Below are 26,245 nucleotides of genomic sequence, written 5' to 3' on the forward strand. Positions count from 1 at the left end.
CAGAAAGTTAAATGATCATGTTCAAACTGATTGCCAACACCAATGATTTTCTAACAGATGGCAAGCATCAAGAATTCAGTCTGTACAAAAAGGCAACTAGAATACTGAGCATCGGGTTGAAGTGATAGGAATCACATCAGTTTTTTAAAAAACATGAGTGTTCCCCACTGCTAGGGTTTTGCAATAATACCATAGGAAAACAACATGATTCTGAGAGGTGGTGAATTACAACCTCGTGATTACAGACAATATAGTGAGACCATTCTGGCTCATTGTTACAAAAGATAAAAAGGTACTAAAGCAATTAATAATTTACAGGTAAAACATTGCTTCTGAGATCTGCTAAGTCTTGGATCTTTGTGTGAATAATCTTTTATTATCTGAAAACTAAGTGCAGTCAGCCCCCTATATACACGGATTCTGCATCCATAGATTCAACCAACTATAGTTAGAAAATATTCCAAAAAGAAAATCCAACCAGGGAATTCTGATCTCATCCTTTTACTATGCCATTGTATATAATGGGACTTGAACCCCCATTGATGTCTGGATCCACGGGAGTAGGGGCTGAGACGCTTCTTGCAACAGGAAAAACTGACCATTCTTGCTACCCTTTTTCTCCTTGGGCAGCAGTTGGGAGGATGTCCCATCATTCTATGGTCATTCCTAGATACAGATTCCCTTCCAAATCATGGAACTCCCTTGTCCCTCTTATCCTTCTGCCAACAGCCAGCTGGTTTTCTAGTAAGACGGGACATCAGAAACCAACTGCCTATTATGATCTTTAAATCATTACATCTATTTTTAAACTCTTTTTAAATAGATGTAATGGCCTTTTTAATGTTTTAGGTAAAGGTAAAGGCTTTCCTTTTACATTAAGTCTATTTGTGTCCGACTCTGGGGGTTGGTGCTCATCTCCATTTCTAAACCGAAGGCCGGTATGACTACATGGAGCACCATTACCTTTCCATTGGAGTGGTAACTATTGATCTACTCATGTCTGCATGTTTTTGAACTGCTAGCTTGGCAGAAGCTGGGGCTAACAGCGAGAGCTCACTCCGCTCCCTGGATTTGAACTGCCAACCTTTTGGTCAGAGTATAGCAGCTCAGCGGTTTAACCCACTGCGCCACTGGGGACTCCCAGTGTTTTATAGCTTATTTATTTATTATTATAGTGGCATTTTAAAAATTATTTAATTGGTGCTGATATTGATGTTAATAGAATAATATATTTAACTTACTTTTTTAATGTGGTCTAATTTAAACATATCATTATCAGTTCTCTCTCCTTCATCCATTTGCTCATAATTTGCTAGAAAAACCAGCATCATCTAAGCACTAACTATCTGCAAAAATCAACAGTTGAGGAGATTAAGGCAATTTGAATATTAGAGTTGCCAGTAACTTAAATTCTGCACAATGGCTATGAGAAGCCAGGCTTTATGTAGATGATTGATATAACAAGACAGCATGACTCTCGTATCTGTGGGGGAAATGTTCCAAGAACCTCTAAGGATATCAGAAACCATGGATAATAGTGAACCTACTTTGATTATACTTCCAGGGAAGGATGCAACAGACTTGCACTGGAGGACCTAGAGAACCTCATCAACACTTCTGGGGGTTGAGTTGCGGTAAAAAAATTAGGGATATCAAGTCAACAGATAAGGATGTCGTGCCATACTCCCAGAAAAAAACATCTCTATAGAATGGGATGTTCGTTTACATTTCAAACACTGTTGCTCCCTTCATCTGCAACCCACACAGAAAAACTTTTTCAACTCAAGGGCCAGATTCAAAGTAGAAGAGACTTCAGAAGCCTTGCTTCATATCTGAGTAGGACCAAAAGCAGGAGTGAAATGCCTAAAATCCTAAGTTTGAGCCTTTGTAGAAGCAAGATAGCAAGGCTTTGGCATCTCATAAACAAAACAAGTCTGAATCACTCAGCATTATTTTCAAATAGCTCTTCACATACCAAGCTCTGTAGCAGGAGAGAGTAACATGTCTACTCAAAAGTAAGCAAGGCAAGCCTCTGAGTGTCTACTCAGGGGTATATAGGACAGTACTTTGCTAGACAAGCCTTAGACGTAAGCACCAGAAGTCTTAAAAGTAAGGACTACCAATATTATGCATGCAAAATATATGCCTGCAAACATCTATTATGACTCACACAGTACACTAACTAAAGGCAAATGCTGTACTGTTATCTCCAGTGGATCAGTTGTTTTAATCGCTGCATGTAGCAATTTCTGATCTGCATTGTTCACTCTAGTATGTGTAGATAAGACCAAACCCACATTTGAGTTACAATATATATTAGTTCATCCCTGGTTAGTACTTGGGAATTTTTTTTTCATGTTAGGAGTGACTTGAAAAACTGCCCCCGATGACGCAGTGGGTTAGACCCTTGTGCTGGCAGGACTGATGACTTAAAGGTTGGGTTGCTGACCTGAAGGTTGTTGATTCGAATCCAACCTGGAGAGTGTGCAGATAAGCGCCTTCTATCAGCTCCAGCTCCATGCAGGGACATGAGAGGAGTCTCCCACAATGATGGTATCTGGGCGTCCCCTGGGCAATATCCTTGCAGACGGCCAATTATCTCATACCAGAAGCAACTTGCAGTACTTGGATGAGAGACCACCTATATTTCAGAGAAAGGAGCTGGCAAAAATCACCTCTGAGTATTCCCTGCCTTAAAAATACCCTATTAAACCCACAGTATTGCTATAAGTCAGCAGGTGAAACGAAGGCACATATTGTCATGCACATACAACAGGCAATGCAATGATCCCCAATGTTTTACCAAACATAAATTAACACATTATCCTCCAGTTGTAACCTTAAATGAGATATAGCTCTCAATCTCTCATTTATGAATGCTATGTATTCAAAACATTGTTCAGTATTGGTTTGTATGAAAATGTTCAGTACATTCTTAATTTCCTCATGTATTTAAAGTTAAATCCTGCCAAAATGTAATTTATTATTTATTTATTACATGCATTTATACCCTGCCCTTCTCCCCGAGGGGACTCAGAGCGGCTTACATTCTGCCACGAGGGCCAGCAACAAGTATACTATAAAACAAAACAATTAAAACATCATAAAAAGTATACAAAAATTAAAACGCCGCAAGGCAGCGATATTGCACCATCCTCAGTCATTCAATATTGCTACAGTAGTGTAAGTACAGTAGAGTCTCACTTATCCAACATAAACGGGCTGGCAGAACGTTGGATAAGTGAATATGTTGAATAAGGAGGGATTAAGGAAAAGCCTATTAAACATCAAATTAGGTTATGATTTTACAAATTAAGCACCAAAACATCATGTTATACAACAAATTTAACAGAAAAAGTAGTTCAGTACACAGTAATGTTATGTTGTACTTACTGTATTTACAAATTTAGCACCAAAATATCACGATGTATTGAAAACATTGACTACAAAAATGCGTTGGATAATCCAGAACATTGGATAAGTGAGTGTTGGATAAGTGAGACTCTACTGTACCAACAAATTATTCGCTTGTTCTGACAACTGTTGCAAAGTTGGCGAAAGTAACAAAAAACTACCTTTGGACCTGATCCTAACCAAGAGGGAAGCACTGGTCAATGTTAAAAGTAGTGGGATCTTCAGATGGGAGTGCTCACATCCTCTTGCGATTTGTTATATAAATAAAAGGAAAAACCAAATGAGGTTGGATACCTATCTCAGCGTTTGAGAAAACTGGTTTCTGCAAGTGTAGGGAAAGACTGGATTAAATCCAACGATAAAGAAAGTGATGAAAGAAAAGAGTTCATGATTTATGGCTTTTTCCTAAAGGCACAATACTGAAGGCACTATTGCAGATAATTTCAATGAGAAATAAAACCACAGACGTGTAAAGAACTTTCAAATGAGTTGGAATTTAAAAGAGGCATATATAAGAAACAGAATAAGAAAAAAATCACCTAAAAAGAATACAAATAGCCAGAATTCAAATAGGGAAATAATAGTGCCAACCATATATCTCAACTGGTGAACTGAGCCAAGTTCAATATGGAATACTGATGAGCTGGCATGTGTTCAGAGGAAGATAATCAAGACTGGAAACTAAGCCCTATGATAAATGGCTTGGGTGTGTATATATTTGGCTTGGAAAAAAAAGAAGATTCAGATACACCAAGATACCTATCTTTGAATATCTGAAGGGATGCCAAATAGAAGATGAAGCAAAGGTTAAAATTGTGAGAAAAAGTATGTACCTATATATTAGGTAAGTCTTCCTAATAGTAAGAACTGTTCAACAATGAACTGGACTGCTCCAGAGGATGGTGGCCTCTCCTTCTCTGGAGGCCTTTAAACAGAAATTGGATGGCCATCGCACTCAGAAATGCTTTAGCTATGTATCCTTCCATGGGAGGCCTCTAAGTGCCACAATTTTGTGATTCTAGCATTCATCCTAAATATCTGTGAGGACAAATTATGTTGTAGCTAGAATAATGCTACATAAATATACAGTCAAAGGGGTGTTTAAAAAAATATTACATTTAAATGCTCATTTGGAATTATCCAACCCCAAATTTTAATTCTCTGCAGACACATAAAGAGATTTGCTTGTTAGCTAATATTAAGCTATTGCAATGTGAGATTCCTCATCCAGATTGCTTCAAATAGGAGAGAAAAAATGAGAGTGCAAGAGGGAAGGAAAAAAGAGAATAGTTTCTTTACCTAGTTTTGTTTTTTAAGTACCTTAGCTGATGAAAAGAGAATGGGATTGATTCATTACATCAATTTCCATTTTATTCCTTTTTTCTGTTTTAGCCCTCATTCAAAGGACATTGTTCAAATTGCCCTAATTTGAAAGTAGCCACAATGCATGTAGGAAATACTTGACAATGAAGATGTAAAACCTCTAAAAATCAGTTACCTTAGTAACCGGGCGAGCATGTTGAAGACTAAGAATGCACAGATAGTAAGGACATCATTTCAGATGCTACAGGATTTAGGTTGGAATATAGTCAGCTTTCATTGGCTTTTTGTTTTTCTCAGCAGGTCCTTGGACTTTGAAAGGAAATCTGAATGACAGCTAAGAAGGATTCCAGGCTCAGTCCCCACTCCCATTATCAAGCCCAAATATGACTGCTTTCTCCAGTGTTAGCTTCCCAATCATTCCATAATCAGCAAGCCTGTGAATTACATTACCAAATCATAACCAATGTATGCAATGATCCCAACAGAATTAATAAAATGACATCTTTATGTGGAGACTTAATGAGCAAGATACTGGGGAAGGAGAGCAAAGCCTTCTGACAACTCTTAGGGCCCTTCCACACAGCCATATAACCCAGAATATCAAGGCCGAAAATCCCACAATATCTGCTTTGAACTGGAATATATGGCAGTGTGGACTCAGATATCCCAGTTCAAAGCAGATATTGTGGGATTTTCAGCCTTGACATTCTGGGTTATATGGCTGTGTGGAAGGGCCCTTAGTATATCAGCCAGAAAAATAACAACATACTCAAAGAATGAAGCCTTCCTGTACCCACAAGCCATGGTGTTTAAAAGCAGGGGAGCAGAGGCTCTTAAAGTTTAAAAAGTCTGCCCAAGGTCACTAGTGTAACCTCTGGCAAAAATCAAAATGTACAAGGCCTTCTCATAAGAATGGTAGCTACAGTACTTAGTGGGCTGATTGAAAAGATGTCCTGGTAGTTCAATATTCAATGCCAATGGAATTGGGATTTGCATATCCTCCACTCCCACAGCAGACTTCAGTGGCACAAACACACAGAAAGATCTGTGCCAAATGGTTTCTTAGAGCCCTGGAGCAAGTGAAGTGGAATGGTAGAGTTATGAACAGCAACTCATCCTGGTGGAATGGCAGGATCTAAGCCAGTGATTCTCAACCTGTGGGCCACGGCCCAGCAGTAGGTCGCACAAACAAAAATCCGGTCTGCGGACCCCCTTCCTCTTTATTTATTTATTTTATTTTAATAATTTTATTACTGCTGCTTTCCACAGAGCTAACCACTGCATTGGATAGACCACATCAACTCTAGATTATGAAATATGGTTTTCCGTGGGTGAGCAGATGGCGACTATTAGATGGCATATGTTCTGTATCAGAAACTAGAGCTGATGTGGTCTATTCAATTGACCTTTCTGAATCAGCACCCCAAATATCCAAACCAAATCCACATTTGACCAAAAATTGATTTGTAACCCTTTTGGCACTAATGTTGGAGAGCGGTCCCTGGTCAAAGTGGTCCCTGGTCAAAAGAAGGTTGGAAACTACTGATCTAAGCAGAAGGGCTGTGGTGGATCCTAGCCAAGGAGACAACGTATCTTGAGACTTTCTTAAAATAAACAGGAAGGTATTTCTTAACAACATATTAATAAATATGGGAGTAGCTCATGGAATTGCAGATTTAAACATGAACAACTCATAGATACTGAACCGAGAGACAAAGAATGTCAGTATTGTTTTATTTTTTGTTTCAGCAGACTTCTCCAAAACTCCTTCCTATGATTCCTGGTTTGTAATTGGATAGGAGACCAGCAATAAATACCAAGTGCTGTAAGCTATATTTCCGAAGAAGGACCTGGAAAAACTATCTCTGAGTATTCCTTGTCTAAGAAATCCCTTTGAAATTCATGAGGCTGCCATAAGTGACAGGCAACTTGAAAGCACACACGCACACACCTACGTATTTGGAAACTTTAGATGAAATAATAAAATTAGAGAGTGTTAACATAATTAAAATTTCACTTCTGAGATCAATCACAGCAATTTAGCTAGCTGTCAAAATAACAGCAATACAAATAAACACAGTATGATTTACATTCAGTGCTAGGCTGTCATATTTATAATGTGCTGGAGACTGAAACACCTAGCTAAATATAAATTACTGTGATTGATCTCAAAAATGAATTTTTAATTATGTCTACATGCTTCATTTTTTATTATATCATGAACCTGTAGATTAGAGTTTGTTCCCCAGGGGATGCCAATTGGCTTCTTTCTTTTTCTCTCTTTCTTACAAAGGCAGCAACAGAGGGAAAGCTCAATTATTCCATTAGTGACATTACCACTGTCATTACAAAGTGGTTATTTTTATTTTTATTATTGTCATCAGTGCCATCAAAATACAGCTATTCGGCAGGGGCAAGCAAAGCTATACCATCAGTTTTATTTGGAATTGTATATGGGCCCTAAAGAGAACCAATTGTTTACAAGAGACAAAAGCCAATTCAATAGCAACCCAACCAACTCAGGACAGATGGTCACTGATTCTAGGTTTCACCCCTCCCACTACAAAAATAAGCTTAAGAGGCATTTTCTGTTACTAAGCAACACGCCAAAGAAGGCATAAGTCTTTTACTACATGTTATTTCCTCTGGTTCCTTCTGATTTACTGTAAGAAAACAAAGTTATTGTTTTCAAATGGTGAGGTTTACAAGAAGAATTGAGATTAGCTGAACTGTTCACATCCCTAATGAACGCTAGCTGTGTATTTTTTTGAAGTATACAAATAAAATGACTAAAGCATATTTCAGGCTTTGGGCACTTAACACTGAAGTCAAATATACTGTTGTCTGGATTCATTTCAAACATGTGGGCTAGAATGTATTTTTATCAATGTTTCATAACCCAAGAATGCAAAAACTGTAATTCATTGTGTTGTCAAAGGCTTTCATGGCTGGAATCACTAGGTTGCTGTGAGTTTTCCAGACTGTATGGCCATGTTCCAGAAGCATTCTCTCCTGATGTTTCGTTCACATCATAGAATCATAGAATCATAGAATAGTAGAGTTGGAAGAGACCTCATGGGCCATCCAGTCCAACCCCCTGCTAAGAAGCATGAAATCGCATTCAAAGCACCCCCGACAGATGGCCATCCAGCCTCTGCTTAAAAGCCTCCAAAAAAGGAGCCTCCACCACAGTCCGGGGAAGAGAGTTCCACTGCCGAACAGCTCTCACAGTGAGGAAGTTCTTCCTGATGTTCAGGTGGAATCTCCTTTCCTGTAGTTTGAAGCCATTGTTCCGCGTCCTAGTCTGCAGGGCAGCAGAAAACAAGCTTGCTCCCTCCTCCCTATGACTTCCCCTCACGTATTTGTACATGGCTATCATGTCTCCTCTCAGCCTTCTCTTCTGCAGGCTAAACATGCCCAGTTCTTTAAGCCTCTCCTCATAGGGCTTGTTCTCCAGACCCTTAATCATTTTAGTTGCCCTCCTCTGGACGCTTTCCAGCTTGTCAACATCTCCCTTCAACTGCGGTGCCCAAAATTGGACACAGTATTCCAGGTGTGGTCTGACCAAGGCAGAATAGAGGGGGAGCATGACTTCCCTGGATCTAGATGCTATACCCCTATTTATGCAGGCCAGAATCCCGTTGGCTTTTTTAGCTGCCGCATCACATTGTTGGCTCATGTTTAACTTGTTGTCCACATCTATGGCAGGCATCCTCAGAGGTTGTGAGGTCTGTTGGAAACTAGGCAAGTGGGGTTTATATATCTGTGAAATGTCCACAGATATAGGGAGAAAGAACTCTTGTCTGCTTGAGGCAAGTGTGAATGTTGCAATTGCCCACCTTGACTGGCATTGAATAGCCTTGCAGCTTCAAAGCCTGGCTGCTTCCTGCCTGGGGGAACCTTTGTTGGGAGGTATTAGTTGGCCCTGATTGTTTCTTGTCTGGAATTCCCCTGTCTTCCGAATGTTGTTCTTTATTCTCCTGATTTTATAGTTTTTTTTAATACTGGTAGCCAGATTTTGTTCATTTTCATGGTTTTCTCCTTTCTGTTGAAATTGTCCACATGCTTGTGGATTTCAAGGGCTTCTCTGTGTAGTCTGACATGGTGGTTGTTAGAGTGGTCCAGCATTTCTGTGTTCTCAAATAATATGCTGTGTCCAAGTTGGTTCAGCAAGTGCCCTGCTATGGCTGACTTCTCTATATTGACATTTGCCTCAGGCAGACAGTTCTTTCTCCCATCCTGGACTTTCCACAGATATATAAACCCCACTTGCCTAGTTCCCAACAGATCTCGCAACCTCTGAGGATGCCTACCATAGATGTGGGTTAAACATCAGGAGAGAATGCTTCTGGAACATGGCCATACAGCCCGGAGAACTGACAGTAACCCTGTAATTCATTGCTTCTGTCATTTATTTTGATATCTTACAAGAATATCTGAAACTAGCCATGAGAGGATGGCTAGTTTCAGACATTCCTATAACAGCTCAAAGTGCAAGTGTCCCTTAATTTTACAAAAAGCTTTAACTCCACTTCAAATACACACTGTTGTTTGGGGAAAAAATGAAAAAGCATATAACAATGTATGCCAGAAGTCATAGAACTTCCTTTTAATGACATGGAATCACTAGAACTTATTCCTTAAAAATTAAGCTTTTATTATAGACACTGACATAGTATATTAATACTGACATCCAGGGCCGGCCGGAGATAAATTTATATGTAAAGCGAGGGGGGAAATTGCGCCCCCCCCCACCGGCGCCGCGGGAGGCGTGGCCATGTGCCGCGGGAGGCACATGGCCACGCCTACCGCGGCGCCGGCGGGCCCCGCCTCCTGCTCCCTGGCCCCGCCTCTCACGTAGCGTGGGAGGCGGGGTCACGGCGAGCAGCGCGGGAGGCGGGGCCAGGGCTGGCCCCGCCTCCCGCGCAGCTCACCCCGACCCTGCCTCTCACCCAGCGTGAGAGGCGGGGCCGGGGCGCACAGGCCGGGAGGCAGGGCTCCGCCCAGACGGGGCCTTGCCTCCCGCCCCGCGCGGCCTGGGCTTTTCCAGGCAGGCCGACTGCACTGGAGGTCCCTGCAGGCCGCGATCGCGGCCTGCAGGGACCTTCGGTGCAGTCGGCCCGCCTGGTAAAGGCCAGACGGGCGAGGCTGAGCTGCGTGGGAGGCAGGGCCAACCCTGGCCCCGCCTCCCACGCAGCTCACCCCGACCCCGCCTCTCACGCAACGTGAGAGGCGGGGCCGGGGCGCACAGGCCGGGAGGCAGGGCTCCGCCCAGACGGGGCCTTGCCTCCCGCCCTGCGCGGCCTGGGCTTTTCCAGGCAGGCCGACTGCACCGGAGGTCCCTGCAGGCCGCGATCGCGGCCTGCAGGGACCTTCGGTGCAGTCGGCCCGCCTGGTAAAGGCCAGACGGGCGAGGCTGAGCTGCGTGGGAGGCAGGGCCAACCCTGGCCCCGCCTCCCACGCAGCTCACCCCGACCCCGCCTCTCACGCAACGTGAGAGGCGGGGCCGGGGCGCACAGGCCGGGAGGCAGGGCTCCGCCCAGACGGGGCCTTGCCTCCCGCCCTGCGCGGCCTGGGCTTTTCCAGGCAGGCCGACTGCACCGGAGGTCCCTGCAGGCCGCGATCGCGGCCTGCAGGGACCTTCGGTGCAGTCGGCCCGCCTGGTAAAGGCCAGACGGGCGAGGCTGAGCTGCGTGGGAGGCAGGGCCAACCCTGGCCCCGCCTCCCACGCAGCTCACCCCGACCCCGCCTCTCACGCAACGTGAGAGGCGGGGCCGGGGCGCACAGGCCGGGAGGCAGGGCTCCGCCCAGACGGGGCCTTGCCTCCCGCCCCGCGCGGCCTGGGCTTTTCCAGGCAGGCCGACTGCACTGGAGGTCCCTGCAGGCCGCGATCGCGGCCTGCAGGGACCTTCGGTGCAGTCTGCCCGCCTGGAAAAGGCCAGACGGGCAAGGCTGAGCTGCGCGGGAGGCGGGGCCAACCCTGGCCCCGCCTCCCACGCAGCTCACCCCGACCCCGCCTCTCACACAACGTGAGAGGCGGGGCCAGGGCGCACAGGCCGGCCATCCAGGGCCATCCCAGCCGGCCATGAGCTCGCTCGTCACCGAACAGGCCTTCCTGTTCGCCGGCGAGTGAGCTCATGGTCCCCGCTGGGAGGGGGGAAGCCTGACGGCGCCCCCCGGGCCCTGCGCCCGAGGCGGCCGCTGACGCGGCCGCCTAGTAACAACCGGCCCTGCTGACATCTAGCCTATGGCAAGTGATAAGCATCACAAGAGTCTGCAGAAAGAACTGAGTGATTTGTTTCACTTTGGCATTCGCTAGAAAGAACTGAGTGATTTGTTTCACTTTGGCATTCCTTCCAAATACTACAACGCAGGCCCACAAAGCATGCGAAAATGTAAACACAAGTGTTTTTTTAAAAAATCAGCTAATGAAGGTTTCCTCTTGCATCCCTTACCAGAATCTGTCCACTGCTCTTTTGTATCTGCTATAGAGCAAGGATTGCTATTTCTTTGCAGCCTTGACATTTCTAGCTCAGGACAAGCCAAATAGCTCCCAAATGTCTGCAACTGCAAACACACTCTAAAAGGACAAGGGAAGAGAAGGGAGGAGAGCTAATAGGAGATTGAATATGCTACCAACATAATCTTTACAGAGGAAAAATGAAGGGCTGAGTTAGTTATGGAGAGAAAGAATGATGAGTCAAGAACAGAGCAGGAAGAGAGTTTCCTTAAGGCCCTTTGGTTAAATTCACATTAAGAATTGTTGACCCTGTTTTACACAAGTGGTTAACCAGAGGTCCAGCTACAAAGACACATGGTTAAAAAATTAACCATACAAGTGGTAAATAACAACAACAACAACAACAACTAAAAAAAATTCAGTTATCATATTTGCCCCAAAGATGTGATGGAAAGATAGCAGCTTCTCAAAACAGAAGCCAATAAACTCTGTGGCCCTTGATATGCCACTGTCACATTCTTAAGCTGTTATCACAAAAGATTGTGTGCCCCCCTCCCTCACTCCCGCCAGCCTTTGCATGTCTTGTTTTGCCTATTCAAGCACAGACTCGACATTAGCTACAGTGGACATTCATTGTTGTCTTTAAAGCAGCCACCTTCTGCCTCTCTAGCTCACAGCAACAACATTTATGCATTCCAGACTAAAAGGCGTCAGGATCACTAGGTGGCGAAGAAAACACCCACAGAGCACAAAACATATGGCCAAACCAAAAACAAATGAGGAGGAGGAGTGCAATGGTAATGTGTGCTCTAGAAAGGCTCTGCATTGTTGCCCACTGCATCGCAGAATCCTGTTCATTGATGTAAGTTTTGGGGAAGCAAGTTTTCTATCTGTGCGGGATTTCTTCTGTTTGTTTACATTTTTACTACATGTTATTGGACATTTGTAATGTACGATGTGAATTTCTGCAATTTGTCATTTTTTATATTTGTGTTCTGTAGTCTTTATGTCAATTACTCTGGGATCCTGTAAGAACATAATATGAATTGATTAGATAGCTATAGTTGCAGCTGCAGGAGCAGCAGTTCCCGGCTCTGTTTAAAGTAGTGGGACATCCATCTGCAATTTTAATAATCATGCTCTCTATTCCATCATCTGGGACATTTATAAAAGTGCTGAATTGCACTGGGCCCAGGACAGAACCTTGTGACACTCCATTAGTTACATGTGTCCAGGACTAAGAATATTTATTTATTTACTGTGTTTATATCCCACTTTCTCTCACTCCAGGAGCCCCCAGTGGAGCAGCGGATTATACCGCTGAGCTGCTGAATTTGTTGACAAAAAGGTTGGCGGTTCAAATCCAGGGAGCGGGGTGTGCTCCCGCTGTTAGCTCCAGCTTCTGCCAAACTAACAGTTCAAAAACATGCAAATGTGAGTAGAACAATAGGTACCACTTCAGCAGGAAGGTAATGGCATTCCATGCAGTCATGCCAGCCACATGGCCTTGGAGGCGTCTATAGACAACACCGCCTCTTCGGCTTAGAAATGAAGATGAGCACCAACCCTCAGAGTCTGACACAACTAGACTTAATGTCAGAGGGAAACCTTTACCTTTTTTCCCCTCTCACTCCAAATGGGACTCGAAGCAGCTCACAGTTTGACAAAATTCAATGCCACATATACAAACAGAGAAAAATACAATACATCATATACAAAACTCCAATAAAAACATTTAAATACTATAAACTGTGAAAATACTATAAACTGGTGAGCACCCTTTGGGTTTGGTTGGTCAACCAATTACAAATCCACTTAACAACAGCTTTGTTAAAGCCCACAATTTATTATTTGTTAAAGGCCTTTCTTGCAATCAAGATCTACTACATCCACAGCACTCCCTTCATCTACCAAGCTTGCAACTCTATTAAAAAGAGAGAGACAGATAAGATCAATCTGGTATGGCGTGCTTTTGAGCAATCCATGTTGACTTTTAGTGATCTGAAGGAGGAAAGGGAGGTTTGGTGGGAATAATGTTTTTAGCAGCATCAGTACTGGGGGGCAAGTGAGAGAAATGCAGAAATTTTGTCATGTTGTAGTAGTACAACTACTGTAAACAATGCAATAAATGAAGCTTGAGCTGGGAATAATAATAATAATAATAATAATAATAATAATAATAATAATAAACTTTATTTATATTCCACCCTATCTCCCCAGGAGTCCTGAGGCCGGATTCTAACATACAATGGCAAACAGTCAATGCCATGGGAAAGGGAGCGGTTCTACTCCAACTAATCCTATGTAGCCTCCACAGCTGCCTACAGAATCCTTTACCAATCCTGCACAAACAACAAAACAGAGCAGATCTCCATGCCTATCCAGGGTTTTACATCACAGATATGACAGTCTGCCCACCAAAATGAAATTCACAAGCATAGAAGGAGTTAGCAATAGAAAAAGTAATCCCTGGTGACATTTTAGAGGAAGCCTACAGGTGGTTTCTTGAAGGTTAAAAGGAGTTTTGTTTACTGATGCAAGGTTTATCAGATCCGGTTGCTTCAATTCACACATACGTACTGTTTCACTTTCAATAAAAAGTGTTTCTGCTAAAGAACTAATGCCCAGGAACACATGCACTTTTTAACTAAGATATGTATACCTATATATATTTTCCTCATGTTTTAGACTTGGTGCCCCCTTATGTGTGGATAGGTGAGGCTGATGATTGCTGCATTATATTTAATGCAGTCCACAGGCCATCCCATGGTAACTTCACCAAGGCCCACTTCCTGTGACTTTGTTAGAGGTCGAACCTTGATCTACGTTTTTGGACCTGAAACCTCGGGGCTTGGCATAGTCATAGGCTGAAAACCTTTGTCGAGTCCACAATCCACCCTACGAGACAGGGAATTCCTAGTGTCCTATGCTTGCTATAGATATTTCATAGAATCATAGAATCATAGAATAGTAGAGTTGGAAGAGACCACATGGGCCATCTAGTCCAACCCCCTGCTAAGAAGCAGGAAACCGCATTCAAAGCACCCCCGACAGATGGCCATCCAGCCTCTGCTTAAAAGCCTCCAAGGAAGGAGCGTCCACCACGGCCCCGGGGAGAGAGTTCCACTGTCGAACAGCTCTCACAGTGAGGAAGTTCTTCCTGATGTTCAGGTGGAATCTCCTTTCCTGTAGTTTGAAGCCATTGTTCCGTGTCCTAGTCTGCAGGGCAGCAGAAAACAAGCTTGCTCCCTACTCCCTATGACTTCCCTTCACATATTTGTACATATTTCTAAGGAAATTTGTACATTTGCATTTCTAAGGAAATGCAAAATACGACAGCCTTATTACAGATATCTCCAACATAAGGATCAAAATCTCTAAGGCAGTGGCTCTCAACCTGTGAATCCCCAGATGTTTTGGCCTACAACTCCCAGAATTCCCAGCCAGTTTACCAGCTGTTAGGATTTCTGGGAGTTGAAGAAATCTGGGGACCCACAGGTTGAGAACCACTGCACTAAGGTGTCATCTTACTGCATTTGAAAGACCACTGAAAGGGACCTAACAACAGCTTATTGATGCAAATCTTGCTCTATCAACTTGATCTTCTTTTACTTTTTTTCCTGAATTGCAGGACTAAAGGACAGAAAGAGAATGTTCTGCCATGCTCATCAAATGTTTATATTACATTTTTTTCAAGTGCCTTGAGAAATCACATTGCCCTCCTCCTGTTTCACTAAATTGTGTTTCATTTAACTTTCTCTCTTCAGCTTCACAAATCTGGAAGAGATTCACATTCTGACATGTTTTTCAAATTAAGCTTGATTAATATGACAAAAGCTAACCATTACATCATCACTGATCTGAAAAAAAAATCCCTTAGGTCTGATTTGGTAGAATGAAGGAGGTGCTTCAAAGAAGTGGCTCTTCTTTGAACTGACAGCCTCAATCAAGTTCACATGGAAGCACTGGGTTGGAAAAATCTTCACAATACATACCCTTTCCTTTCCTATGAGAATATTCCTTTTTCCCTACCTGCTTGCAACACTTTCTCACCAGTCTTAAATGTATATATTTAAAATAAATCCTATGGTGTCCAGGGGAACCTCATCCAATGATGTGAATCCAGGACCAACAACAACAACAACAACAACAACTTTATTTTTATACCCTGCCAACCATCTCCCCGAAGGGACTCGGGCGGCTTACAAGCAGGACTAAGCCCAGAACATACAACAAAATATAGCAACTAAAACACAGTTAAAAACATAGTAGCATATAACAATCCAATTTAAACAATTAAAAACAGAGCAGGGTATACAAACATCATTAAAACAACAGTATTTCCAAAGACAAGAGGGAACAACAACAACAACAACAACAACAACAACAACAACTCTTTATTTGTACCCCACCAAAGGTACTCGGGGCAGCTCACAGATGCACTCCAAGTGCTGCATATAAACAACAATACATAAGTATAAATGCAATGACTTAAGTATAAGCAACAACACATATAAAATTCCATTAATAAAATTGTAAGAGGATAAAATTATAAAAATTCTTAAAGCACAGTAGATGCACTCCAAGTGCTGCATATAAACAACAATACATAAGTATAAATGCAATGACTTAAGTATAAGCAACAACACATAAAAAATTCCATTAATAAAATTGTAAGAGGATAAAATTATAAAAATTCCTAAAGCACAGTAGAACCTGCGGATAACCAGCTATCTGCCATAACTGTAGCGCAGCTGTGGTGCGGCTGGTTAGTAGCCAGCTGCAATAAATCACTACTGACCGAGACTCATGAGATTGAAGCCCGGATCGGGTTAAGCCCCTGACCATTTAATAGCCTAGCTCGCTGTTGACCTAAGCAGCCCGAAAGACAGTTGCATCTGTCAAGTAGGAAATTTAGGTACCACTTTTTGGGGGGGGGGCTAATTTAACTAATTTACAACACCATTAAAAATTGCCAGCAGCACACAGAAAGAAATGATGAAGTAATATCATAAAAGACTCGGTGTCACAAGTGGATGGTGAAGCGGCAGCTCCCCCTGTGGCCAAAATTGAGCATACCCTCATGAAGCCGGAAGCTGGAAAATGTTAAATTGCCTCTGTGTGTGTCTATATGTTATATGTCTAATGGCATTGAATGTTTGCCGTGTATATGTGCATTGTAATCAGCTCTGAGTCCCCTTCGGGGTGAGAAGGGCGGAGTATAAATACTGTAAATAAATAAATGTGGAGAAGTACAATCGGTGGCTTATCAAGCTGACCATAGATTACAAAGGATCAAAGGCCTGTCTGAAGTGCGATGTTTTTAAACTCACCTGAAAGGCTTGAAGAGTGGGGGCTAACCTAAGTTCATTAGGGAGGTCATTGCAGAGCTGAGGGGAGCCACCACCGTGAAAGCCCTCTCTCTCGTCCTCACCAACCGTACTTGAGACAAGCAGATTTCAATGCCCGCAGCAGTTCGCAGAAGGAGATGCGGAAGCACACAGAAACACATTCTGTCTTTCAAGAAGGCAGTAGCTCTAAAGGGATCTGTACATTTTGGCAAGCTTTTATCTCAAGCATTTCGTGTTTCCATTTGTAATTACTAATTAATTTTCATAACGAACATGACTGTTGGTTACATTTTTAAATAGCCTAGGGAGCAAAAAGATTGAGATGCAGACTCCACAAGACATTTGGCCATATGTATTTTGTTGGTTCTTTTGAAATATTGAGCCGTCTTTAATACAGTTGGCCACCAAATCCTTCTGGGCTGCCAGAGCTAGACTGGAGTGAAAGGAATGGCTGCTGTTTGGTGGGTTGGCACCGGATCAGAGTGTTCTGTAATATCTAATCTGTCACTGGGCTTTGTCTTCTGTTCCAGCATAGTTTCATGTTGTTCCCCAGCACTTTCCAATATCTGCTCTGTATGGAACCACTAGATGAGACTGTTTCATCTTCATCACTGGCGGTGGCTTAGTCGGGTACGAGCGGCAGGGTGGAGAAGGACCCTAAACGGCAGCGGGAGGAGAAGGAGGCGGCGCCAGGTTCCCCTGCCTCTTTCTTCCCTTCTTCCGTTCTTTCCTCCCTCTTTCTACTTCCTTCCTAAGGGCAAGCCTACTTCGCGGAATTTCACTTATCGTGGGTGGTCCTGGAACGTAACCCCCACAATAAGTAAGGGAACACTCTATACAATTGGATAATATATAGCCTGCTTGAAGTCTCCCTGCCCCAATCTAGGTTATTCACAGGATTGTAGATACCAGGGAAGGGAATGAGGCCATTGCTTCAACAACAAGAATTCTCCCCTATTAAATTTCCCTTCAGTCCTCAATCCTGTCCTTCACTAACTTAGGCTAATTCTTTTCGTTTGATCCCTAAACTGTCTCGACCTCTTCCGCTGAAGTTTAAAGTTACTGCAATGCTAGAAATTTAGAAAGTATGGGGGGAGCAGTGCCCCCATTTTGCTGCCTCATCCTCAAAATTCAGTGGCAAATCATGTTAACCAAATGTTGGCATTAAGCAGTCAAAAATTACAGCAAGCAGTTCCTGGCATTTATTGAAATTTAGCAGCACAATTCACTGCCACATTTTGGAAATTAGCAAGAACATGCAGCCCATAGCACATCCTGAAATATGGAACCGGCCCTTCATGCAGCCAGGAGAGCCAGTTTAAAGGGACTGTGGGAGTTCTTGTTCATAATATTTGAAAAGCGAATCCTTTTAGGTCTGCCATTAATTCTGGATATCTTCTTCCCTATATTTCTCTTCATGCACTTAGGTAAGCGTATGAGAGAAAGTGATTCATACAGTTGTTTTCACAGAAGTGCAAAGTCACACCTTCTTTATGTTACAGCTCCTTATCTGCAATTTGGTCACTACTCTCTCCAAATTCCAGCACCAGGCCCTTCAGAAAGGCTACTTGTACTGGCTGAAGATTTCTTGATTTGGCTGGATGCTGCTTTTTTTAAAAGGATATCATCATAAGTGGTTTGCCAATTTGCCTGTGAATTTTATTGGTGGCTGGAGGTGACTTTTCATTGTTAATGAATTTGAGTTTTACATGCTCACTGCTTTGAATAAACATAACAAGCAGAAATATGGGCTTAAACACGCAGAATGAAAGAAAACATTATTGTATTGTTGAAGGCTTCCATGGCTGGAATCATAGGGTTACTGTGAGTTTTCCAGGCTGTATGGCGATGTTCCAGAAGCATTCTCTCCTGACTTTTCACCCACATCTACGGCAGGCATCCTCAGAAGTTGTGAGGTCTGTTACTACCTGGGAAAGAAATTATTTTAAAACTCTAATATCAGGACAATAAATAAAGAACAACACTCAGAAAATAGGGAAATTCCAGAAAGGAAACAATCAGGTCCAGCTAACAACTCCCAACAAAGGATTCCCTCAGGTAGGAAGAAACCAGGCTTTGAAGCTGAAAGACCATTCAATGCTAATCAGGTGGCCAATTGCAACATTCACACTTAACTCAAGCAGACAAGAGTTCTTTCTCCCTCCCTGGACATCCCACAGACCTAGAAACTCTACTTGCCTGGATTCCAACAGACCTCACAACCTCTGAGGATGCCTGCTATAGATGTGGGCGAAATGTCAGGAAATAATGCTTCTGGAACATGGCCATACAGCCCGGAAAACTCACAGCAACCCAAAACCATTCTTGCAGTTAAAAATACTTATTTGGTGTCAATGTGTTTTAGATGCCTTTGTGCTATTTATGTTAACTGTGATGCATCCATACAATATTTGTCAACTTGTAAAGTTACAAGTTATTGAAAGGAGGAGAGCAATCTTTCAATATATATTTCCACTCATTTCACCAACAAACTATTTTCATCTTCCCTAGCTCTTTCTTATGTCATTAACAGCTGGCAATGGCTTGCCATCCACCTACTTCAGTGCCATACATGTAATCCAATTCTCCTGATAAGCAGCTGCTCTTTTTGCAAACATTGTGAAGAGTTATTCAGGACTTGCCATTTCCAGATAGAAATAGTAAAGGCCAGTCTCTAAACTGGGGGAAAGGGAACCAAGGAGAAGCTGTGTTTTTATGGAAACTTGCTGGAAATCAGCTCCTCCCAAACCATGAAGACCTGCTTCTATGTGTTGTCGAAGGCTTTCATGGCCGGGATCACAGGGTTGTTGTATGTTTTCCGGGCTGTATGGCCATGTTCTAGAAGTATTCTCTCCTGACGTTTCGCCCACATCTATGGCAGGCATCCTCAGAGGTTGTGAGGTATATGATATGATATGGCATACCTCATAACCTCTGAGCATGCCTGCCACAGATGTGGGCAAAACGTCAGGAGAGAATACTTCTAGAACATGGCCATACAGCCCGGAAAACATACAACAACCCTGAGACCTGCTTCTATATTATTATATTATGTTCTGCTTGTTCAAGTGAACATGTTCTCATGTTTCTTTAATATCTTTGGATGCAGAAGTTCTTTCTTCTTCGCAGTAAGCAGAAGAGATTTAACTACCAACAGAACCAAGGATGAGTTCATGTGCCACTTTACAAGATTACTTTATGATGTTGCCATAAACTGCTTCTGGATTTTGTACAACTGGAAAGCATTATAGAAATATTTCTAGCAACATACATGGACTAGGCAATAGGAAGAATAGCTTTGAATATGTTTTAGGGATTTTAACTGTTTGTTTTAATACCACTGATATTTAATCCTATCTTAACATTTGTATATTTTTAAGTTTTAAATTGTATTGCATCAGATATGTATTTTTTCCTTTCCTTGCCTAGTTTATCCATACCTCACAGCCTCTGAGGATGCCTGCCATAGATGTGGGCAAAACGTCAGGAGAGAATACTTCTGGAACATGGCCACACAGTCTGAAAGACATACAACAACCCTGTGATCCCGGCCATGGAAGCCTTCGACAACACAATGTATTGCATTGGTTTTGTTGTGAGCTGCTTTGAGTCTCTGTTGTGGAGAGAAAAATGGTGTATAAATAAACATAATAATTATAGTAATAATAATATGAGGATTTAAAGATCAAACTGCAAAGACTCTGGCACAAGCCAGTAAAGGTGGTCCCAGTGGTGATCAGCACATTAGGTGCAGTGCCTAAAGACCTTGACCTGCACTTAAACACAATCACTGCTGACAAAAATTACCATCTGTCAGCTGCAAAAGGCCATCCTACTCAGATCTGCACAGTGCACACATTATTCACCGATACATCACACAGTCCGAGACACTTGGGAAGTGTCCGACATGTGATCCAATACAACAGCCAGTATAGTGATTTTGTTTGCTGTGTACTACTCTTGTTATGTATCTAATGATGATGATGATGATGATGATGATGATGAATACTACACACTGCTTCAATAGATAAGCAACTGGAAGTCTTGGAGAAAGAATATATTCAAGCTACATAACAGAATCCTCCCCATTTGAAGACAGAAGCAAATGTAAAAAGAAACTGACCTCATTAAAAATTAACTTGATCTCTGCTCTACTCCAAATTGTATTCTCACTATCAGAACTCAGTTTGATAATACAGCAAAACCCTTTAACCATAGTAAACATATCTGCAGTTTCACTTACCTATGTGTGTAAAATAATGTTTCTTTGGCTAGGTAATTTAATGGCATACTTTCTTGGAAGTTACTATAGAGTTCGTTGGTGGACCTAGCAAATCCCTAGAAAGAATCTCTCTCTAGGGTTCTATAGATCTTCCAATGCAACCCAATGGTAAGCCAGATAATTTAATGGCATTTGGTCACATTCGTGGTATCAGGTAGGTAACCACACTCTGGCAGGGAACATATTCCCTGCATTTATTGGGGGGGGGGGTCTTACTGCATCAAAATCATTCAAAAAGTGATGAGTGCTTCAAAGATTCAGAGAGTTCATCTCTTTCAATACTGTAGATTATGTTGGCTACAACAAACAAGTCCCTGGGATTATAATACAACTCTTGAGTTTATAAAGCTCTCGCATTGGCAAATACTGCATTTGCACAGAAAAGCAGCTTGTATAGAAGCAAATCTTGCTATAAGTTTTACATTCAGAACGACAAAATACCATGGCTCATCAGAAGCCTCTGCTATGGCATACTAGTCCAAAACCATCTGCTGAGAACAAACAAAAATCCTTATTTACATAACAAACAGTATCCTTGTTTATATAATCAATACATCTCTATAAACACATCTCCATACACTAAAGAAATATTTTTGAAATATAGCAATGACAACAAGATAATAAATGAAATTATTTTCATAAATACAGTCAAAAATAAAATAACAATACAGTACCAGCTGTTTGCTCCAATCATACAGCTCTGTGGGGAGTGTTGCTAATCTTGCAATGCTCTCCCAGAGCTTGGGAAAGGTTTCCTTTTTTTTTTTTTGGACTACAGCACCCAGAACTCCCTAGTGAACAGAGTAACTAACTGGCCATGCAGATTAATGGATTCCAGAAGATGTGGTGCAAAAAGTAATTTTCTGGGCTCTATTGTTTTTTCATAATACAAAATTCTCCTCTTCACCAAGAAATTGTCCTTCAGATTATTTTTGTCCTGGACTAGAAATGTGAAGTTTCCAATTCTTTTATTTGCTTGTTTTCACAATGTCGATATGCATATCAAATCCTTAAACTGCTCACAATAACACATTTTGATACATAGCTACAACCAGATGGAAGAACAAGACAGGTAACATGAATGACCGTTTATTCCCTGGTGACCAACATTTGTCCCTCAAAGGAATTGGCCTCGGTGTGATAAAAAACCATATTGTTCCAGCTGTGGTAAAAAATCTCTATCCTTCCAGATATTCTTTGCCTACAACTCTCATCAACCTCATTGTAGGGTTAGTAGGCCAAAATACAAAAAAGGGGAAAGGTTACCCACCCTTCCCAGTGATGTTGCTAAAAAGAACTATAAGAAATAGGCAAACAAACATAACTGATTAACTAGGCTCAAGATTACTTCTAAACTAGTACTGCCATTAACAGCTACAGGAGTCTAAATGTTATGATTTAACAAGGAGATAGGCAAGTTTATATGGCTATAGTTGACAAAAAAGGACAAGAAGGGAGGCAAGTAATAAAACTAGATAGATAATAATAAAAATTGAATGTCAGTGCTAGTAATGGTAAAGAATGATGGGAACTGTAGAAAGAGATCTGCAGGATACCCGATCTTTAGATTAAACAGATTTTACTATAATACAGTACACAGGCTAAGGAAAGCACTGACTGAATAAGTCCATAGTACCATAATAAAACGTTATGTTTATATCTATACACACACACGTCTATGCCTATGTATGTCTAAAGACCAAGGAATACTGTATGTCACAAATACGAAACAACCACACTAATCTGTAGGGGGAAAATCCAAAACTGACAATAGGTAAACAACACTATTAGGACCAATCAAATATATGTATGTATATATGTGTATGCATACATGGATACCGTATATACCTGAATATAAGCCGACCCGAATATAAGCCGAGGCACCTAATTTTACCACAAAAAAACTGGGAAAACATTGACTCCAGTATAAGCTGAGGGTGGTAAATTTCAGAAGTAAAAATAGATACCAATAAAATTACATGAATTGAGGCATCAGTAGGTTAAATGTTTTTGAATATTTACATAAAGATCAAATTTAAGATAAGACTGTCCAACTCTTATCAAATTATTATTCTCATCTTCTTCAATGTAAATGTGCTTATATATCCTTTTAATAATAATAGAGGAAAAATACATGTAATAATAATAGAGTAGAATAATAAATGTAATAATAATAATAATAATAATAATAATATCAGAGTGAAATAATAAATGTATTAATAATAATATTAAAAATAAGAGTAAAATAAATGTAATAGTAGCAACAATAATAGAGAAAAATAATAAATGTAATAATACCAATAATAATAGAGAAAAATAATAATAATGTACCATATATTCTCGAGTATAAGCTGACCCAAATATAAGCCAACCAGGACCCACACCCGAGTATAAGCCGAGGGGGGCTTTTTCAGTCTTAAAAAAGAGGCTGAAAAACTAGGCTTATACTCAAGTATATACAGTAGGTACTTTGGATAACATAGGGAAGGGTCAACACCCTGTGGTGTTTGTCTTGCTGTCCATGTCCCTGTTCAGAAGATTTCACCTGATTTTTTTGTCCCTGTGATAATTGGATTTTGAAAAATTTGGCTTCTTATGGAAAAAAGGATTGGTGGCAAAACTTCAGTGGAGACACCTTTTTCCAATGACAACTCTTCCAACAGTGAATTCCCCTTCTGAGAGGTAGATTTCTCTCCCTTTCTGTTGTCTCATCCCCATTTGTAACTATGAGTCATTTGTAAGTTGGATACTTGTAACTCAAGCACTGCCTAGACACACATGAGATATCTTGGAGATAAGACTCAAGTCTAACTACATGAATTAATTCATGTTTCATATGCATGTTTCATAGCTTGAAAGTAATTTTATACACACCATTTTAAATGATTTTCTGCATTAAACAAAGTTTGTATACACCGAAGAAGCAGAATGCAAATGTGTCAATATCTCAGCCACCCATGCAGCTGTTTGTGGAAATATATCACCCGTAATAATTCTAATGTCGGGAACACCCACACAGATTTTACTTGATTTTTTTTCCAAGGAAAAAAGATGATTTAAGTTACATTTTGAACACAGGCTTTTCTCCAGAGCTCATTCTGCTTTCAAGGACACCTACAACTTGATACAACTATATGCCAATTACAGTTCAAGAACAGAGTAGTTTCTTTTTTTAGCATTAGGGTTGCCAGAACACCTCATCTAGGCTTACTAGCTTTTCCCAGATCTGGTTCAACATGTATAGGGATTTATGGGTGCAGGATTTTTCAATTACTGCTACACCAGTGAGAGAAGCTATGAACAATTACATGAGTCTCGTTTAATGAAATTGCTAATGGGAGCCTCACTGTATCAAGGCCTGTCTGTTTCCATAAAGACTTTTCCCACTTATGACAGCCATTGCAGTTAGAAGCTCTTCTCACGGAACACATCTCCATTGTAGAATTAATGCAGTTTAATAATGCTTTAACTTCCATGGATCAATGATATAGAATCATGAGAATGTGGTTTTATTTTAGTCTCCTCTGCCAAAGAGTGCTAGTGTCTCTACTAATCCCAGGATTCCATAGCATTGAGCCATGGCAGTTAAAATAGTGTGAAACTGCATTTATTTTATAGTGTAGAACCAGGAAGTGACGTTTATTCATAGACCCTAATTTCTTACTGCTATTAAATAAAGTAGCAGGAGAAGCACTGAGGTTAGTATGAGTGACAGTGAGCTTAGGAACACAGATTCCTAAGCAGCTGGTGTGCAGTGTGATGTTTGGTAAGAAGAAGGCAAGAACAATCTGCAACTAAGGAGATTACTGGGGTCTTTGTTTTCTTGGATTTCTTTGGAATGGGGAAGAGAATAGATTCTCTTACTTGCAGGATGCCCTTGACCCGTCCCTCAAAAATACTATATAGTAATCTGAAGCCTTGGGAAACACAACCAGATAGTATTGTGTTACATGCATTATTCCAGGTAGTGCCTCCTGCAGATATGTGGAGGCATTACCTTTTCGGTTGTGTTAACCATTTTTTAAAATAGTGTCAGACGCAACTTTAGAACATACTGCAAGTCACTGTTGGTGTGAAAGAATTGGTCATCTATAGCGACGTTGCCCAGGGGACGCCCGGATGTGTTACCATCCTGCTGGGAGGCTTCTCTCATGTCCCCGCAAGCTAGAGCTGACAAATGGGAGCTTACCCTGTCTCGCAGATTTCAACCGGCAACTTTCAGGTCAGCAATCCAACTTTCAGGTCAGCAGTCCAGCCAGCACAAGGGTTTAACCCATTGAGACACCGCAGCTCCTAACCACTGTGAAATGCTCTTCCTTTGGATGGTGTAAACACATTTCCTAGCTGCCTACTAAGTACATCTGCAAAACACATAGTACATTTATTTGGTCTTTTCCTCCAATAACAGATTTTGTGTGGATAATAATAATGAGTAAAGAGTCACATAAAATAATAGCAGAACACAGGAGAATTGCAATGACCCTACATATAGTCCAATGCTTCGAGTATGGCAAATGGACAATTAAGTCCTTGAAGTGTGCATTTTTACATCACCACCATTCAATATTTTGGGACATGATCATTTGTGGGTTTTTTTTATTGGTCCAAGGTCTCATAACTGGGGACACAACAGATCTACTATAAACAAATAGTATTATTCTTTTATTACGGTCACATTAACTTCTATAGAAGACATGGCTGAAAGGAAAACTCAAAGTTGTTATTCTTGTTATCTTTATTTATATCCTACCTTTTCCCCAGTGTGGGGCTCAAGGCAGCCTTTGGCAGTTAAACAAACACTGCTAAAAAGTCACAGCACGCAACAGTTTTAAATCAATGAAACTATTATACAAAAATGATCAGTTTAAAATATAAACTAAGTCCAACTCCATTATACAAGGCCCCTTTCCCCTAAAACAAACAGATAAATCAATATCCTGCTAGAATAAAAAGGGTTTTTTCCTTGCTTGTGGAAAGACAGAAAGGAGGTTCCTAGTCTAACTCTCTGCCACTGAAAAGGCCCTCTCCTCCTTTGTTCCTTCCCCAAACTGTCCGTGGGCTGGATGTGGTCCTAAGTCTGAAACAACTTGAAGATAAACAACAACAACAACAACAACAATCCTAATGAACTTGACTATCTCATCAACCAAAAGCAGCCCTACACTTCACAATGAAATACTGAGAAGTATATGTTGGTTAAAATTGTTCCTCATTTTAAATATTGTATGGTTTTTTCCACTATAAATAAGATAAGGACCCCTGCTCTAAAGGTAGCAGCTGAAAGTAATGGGACAGACAGCAGCATCTCCCCATCAGATCTCAAAACATTTGCATATTTGTATGGGAGAATATGGTCTTTTAAATAATCTGGAACTGAGCCAGATTGGCTGCTGGCAAAACTGTTACAATAAGAGA

At 41.4% G+C, this 26,245-nt stretch overlaps 1 protein-coding gene across 5 annotated transcripts in view; it reads right to left on the bottom strand.

The window, feature by feature from the left end:
- The window catches only part of greb1l (GREB1 like retinoic acid receptor coactivator), a 200,191-nt gene that overhangs the window by 156,562 nt on the left and 17,384 nt on the right, over positions 1–26,245 (bottom strand). For 2 of the 5 annotated variants that reach the window (XM_062980457.1, XM_062980456.1), the window contains exon 2: positions 2,450–2,641. The exons of the other annotated variants lie outside the window; for them this stretch is intronic. The gene's annotated coding sequence lies outside the window, so the exon portion shown is untranslated. The remainder of the gene's footprint in view (positions 1–2,449; positions 2,642–26,245) is intronic. 5 annotated transcript variants of the gene reach the window in all.

This window comes from Anolis carolinensis, chromosome 4, assembly GCF_035594765.1.
Source record: "Anolis carolinensis isolate JA03-04 chromosome 4, rAnoCar3.1.pri, whole genome shotgun sequence".
NCBI lineage: Eukaryota > Metazoa > Chordata > Lepidosauria > Squamata > Dactyloidae > Anolis > Anolis carolinensis.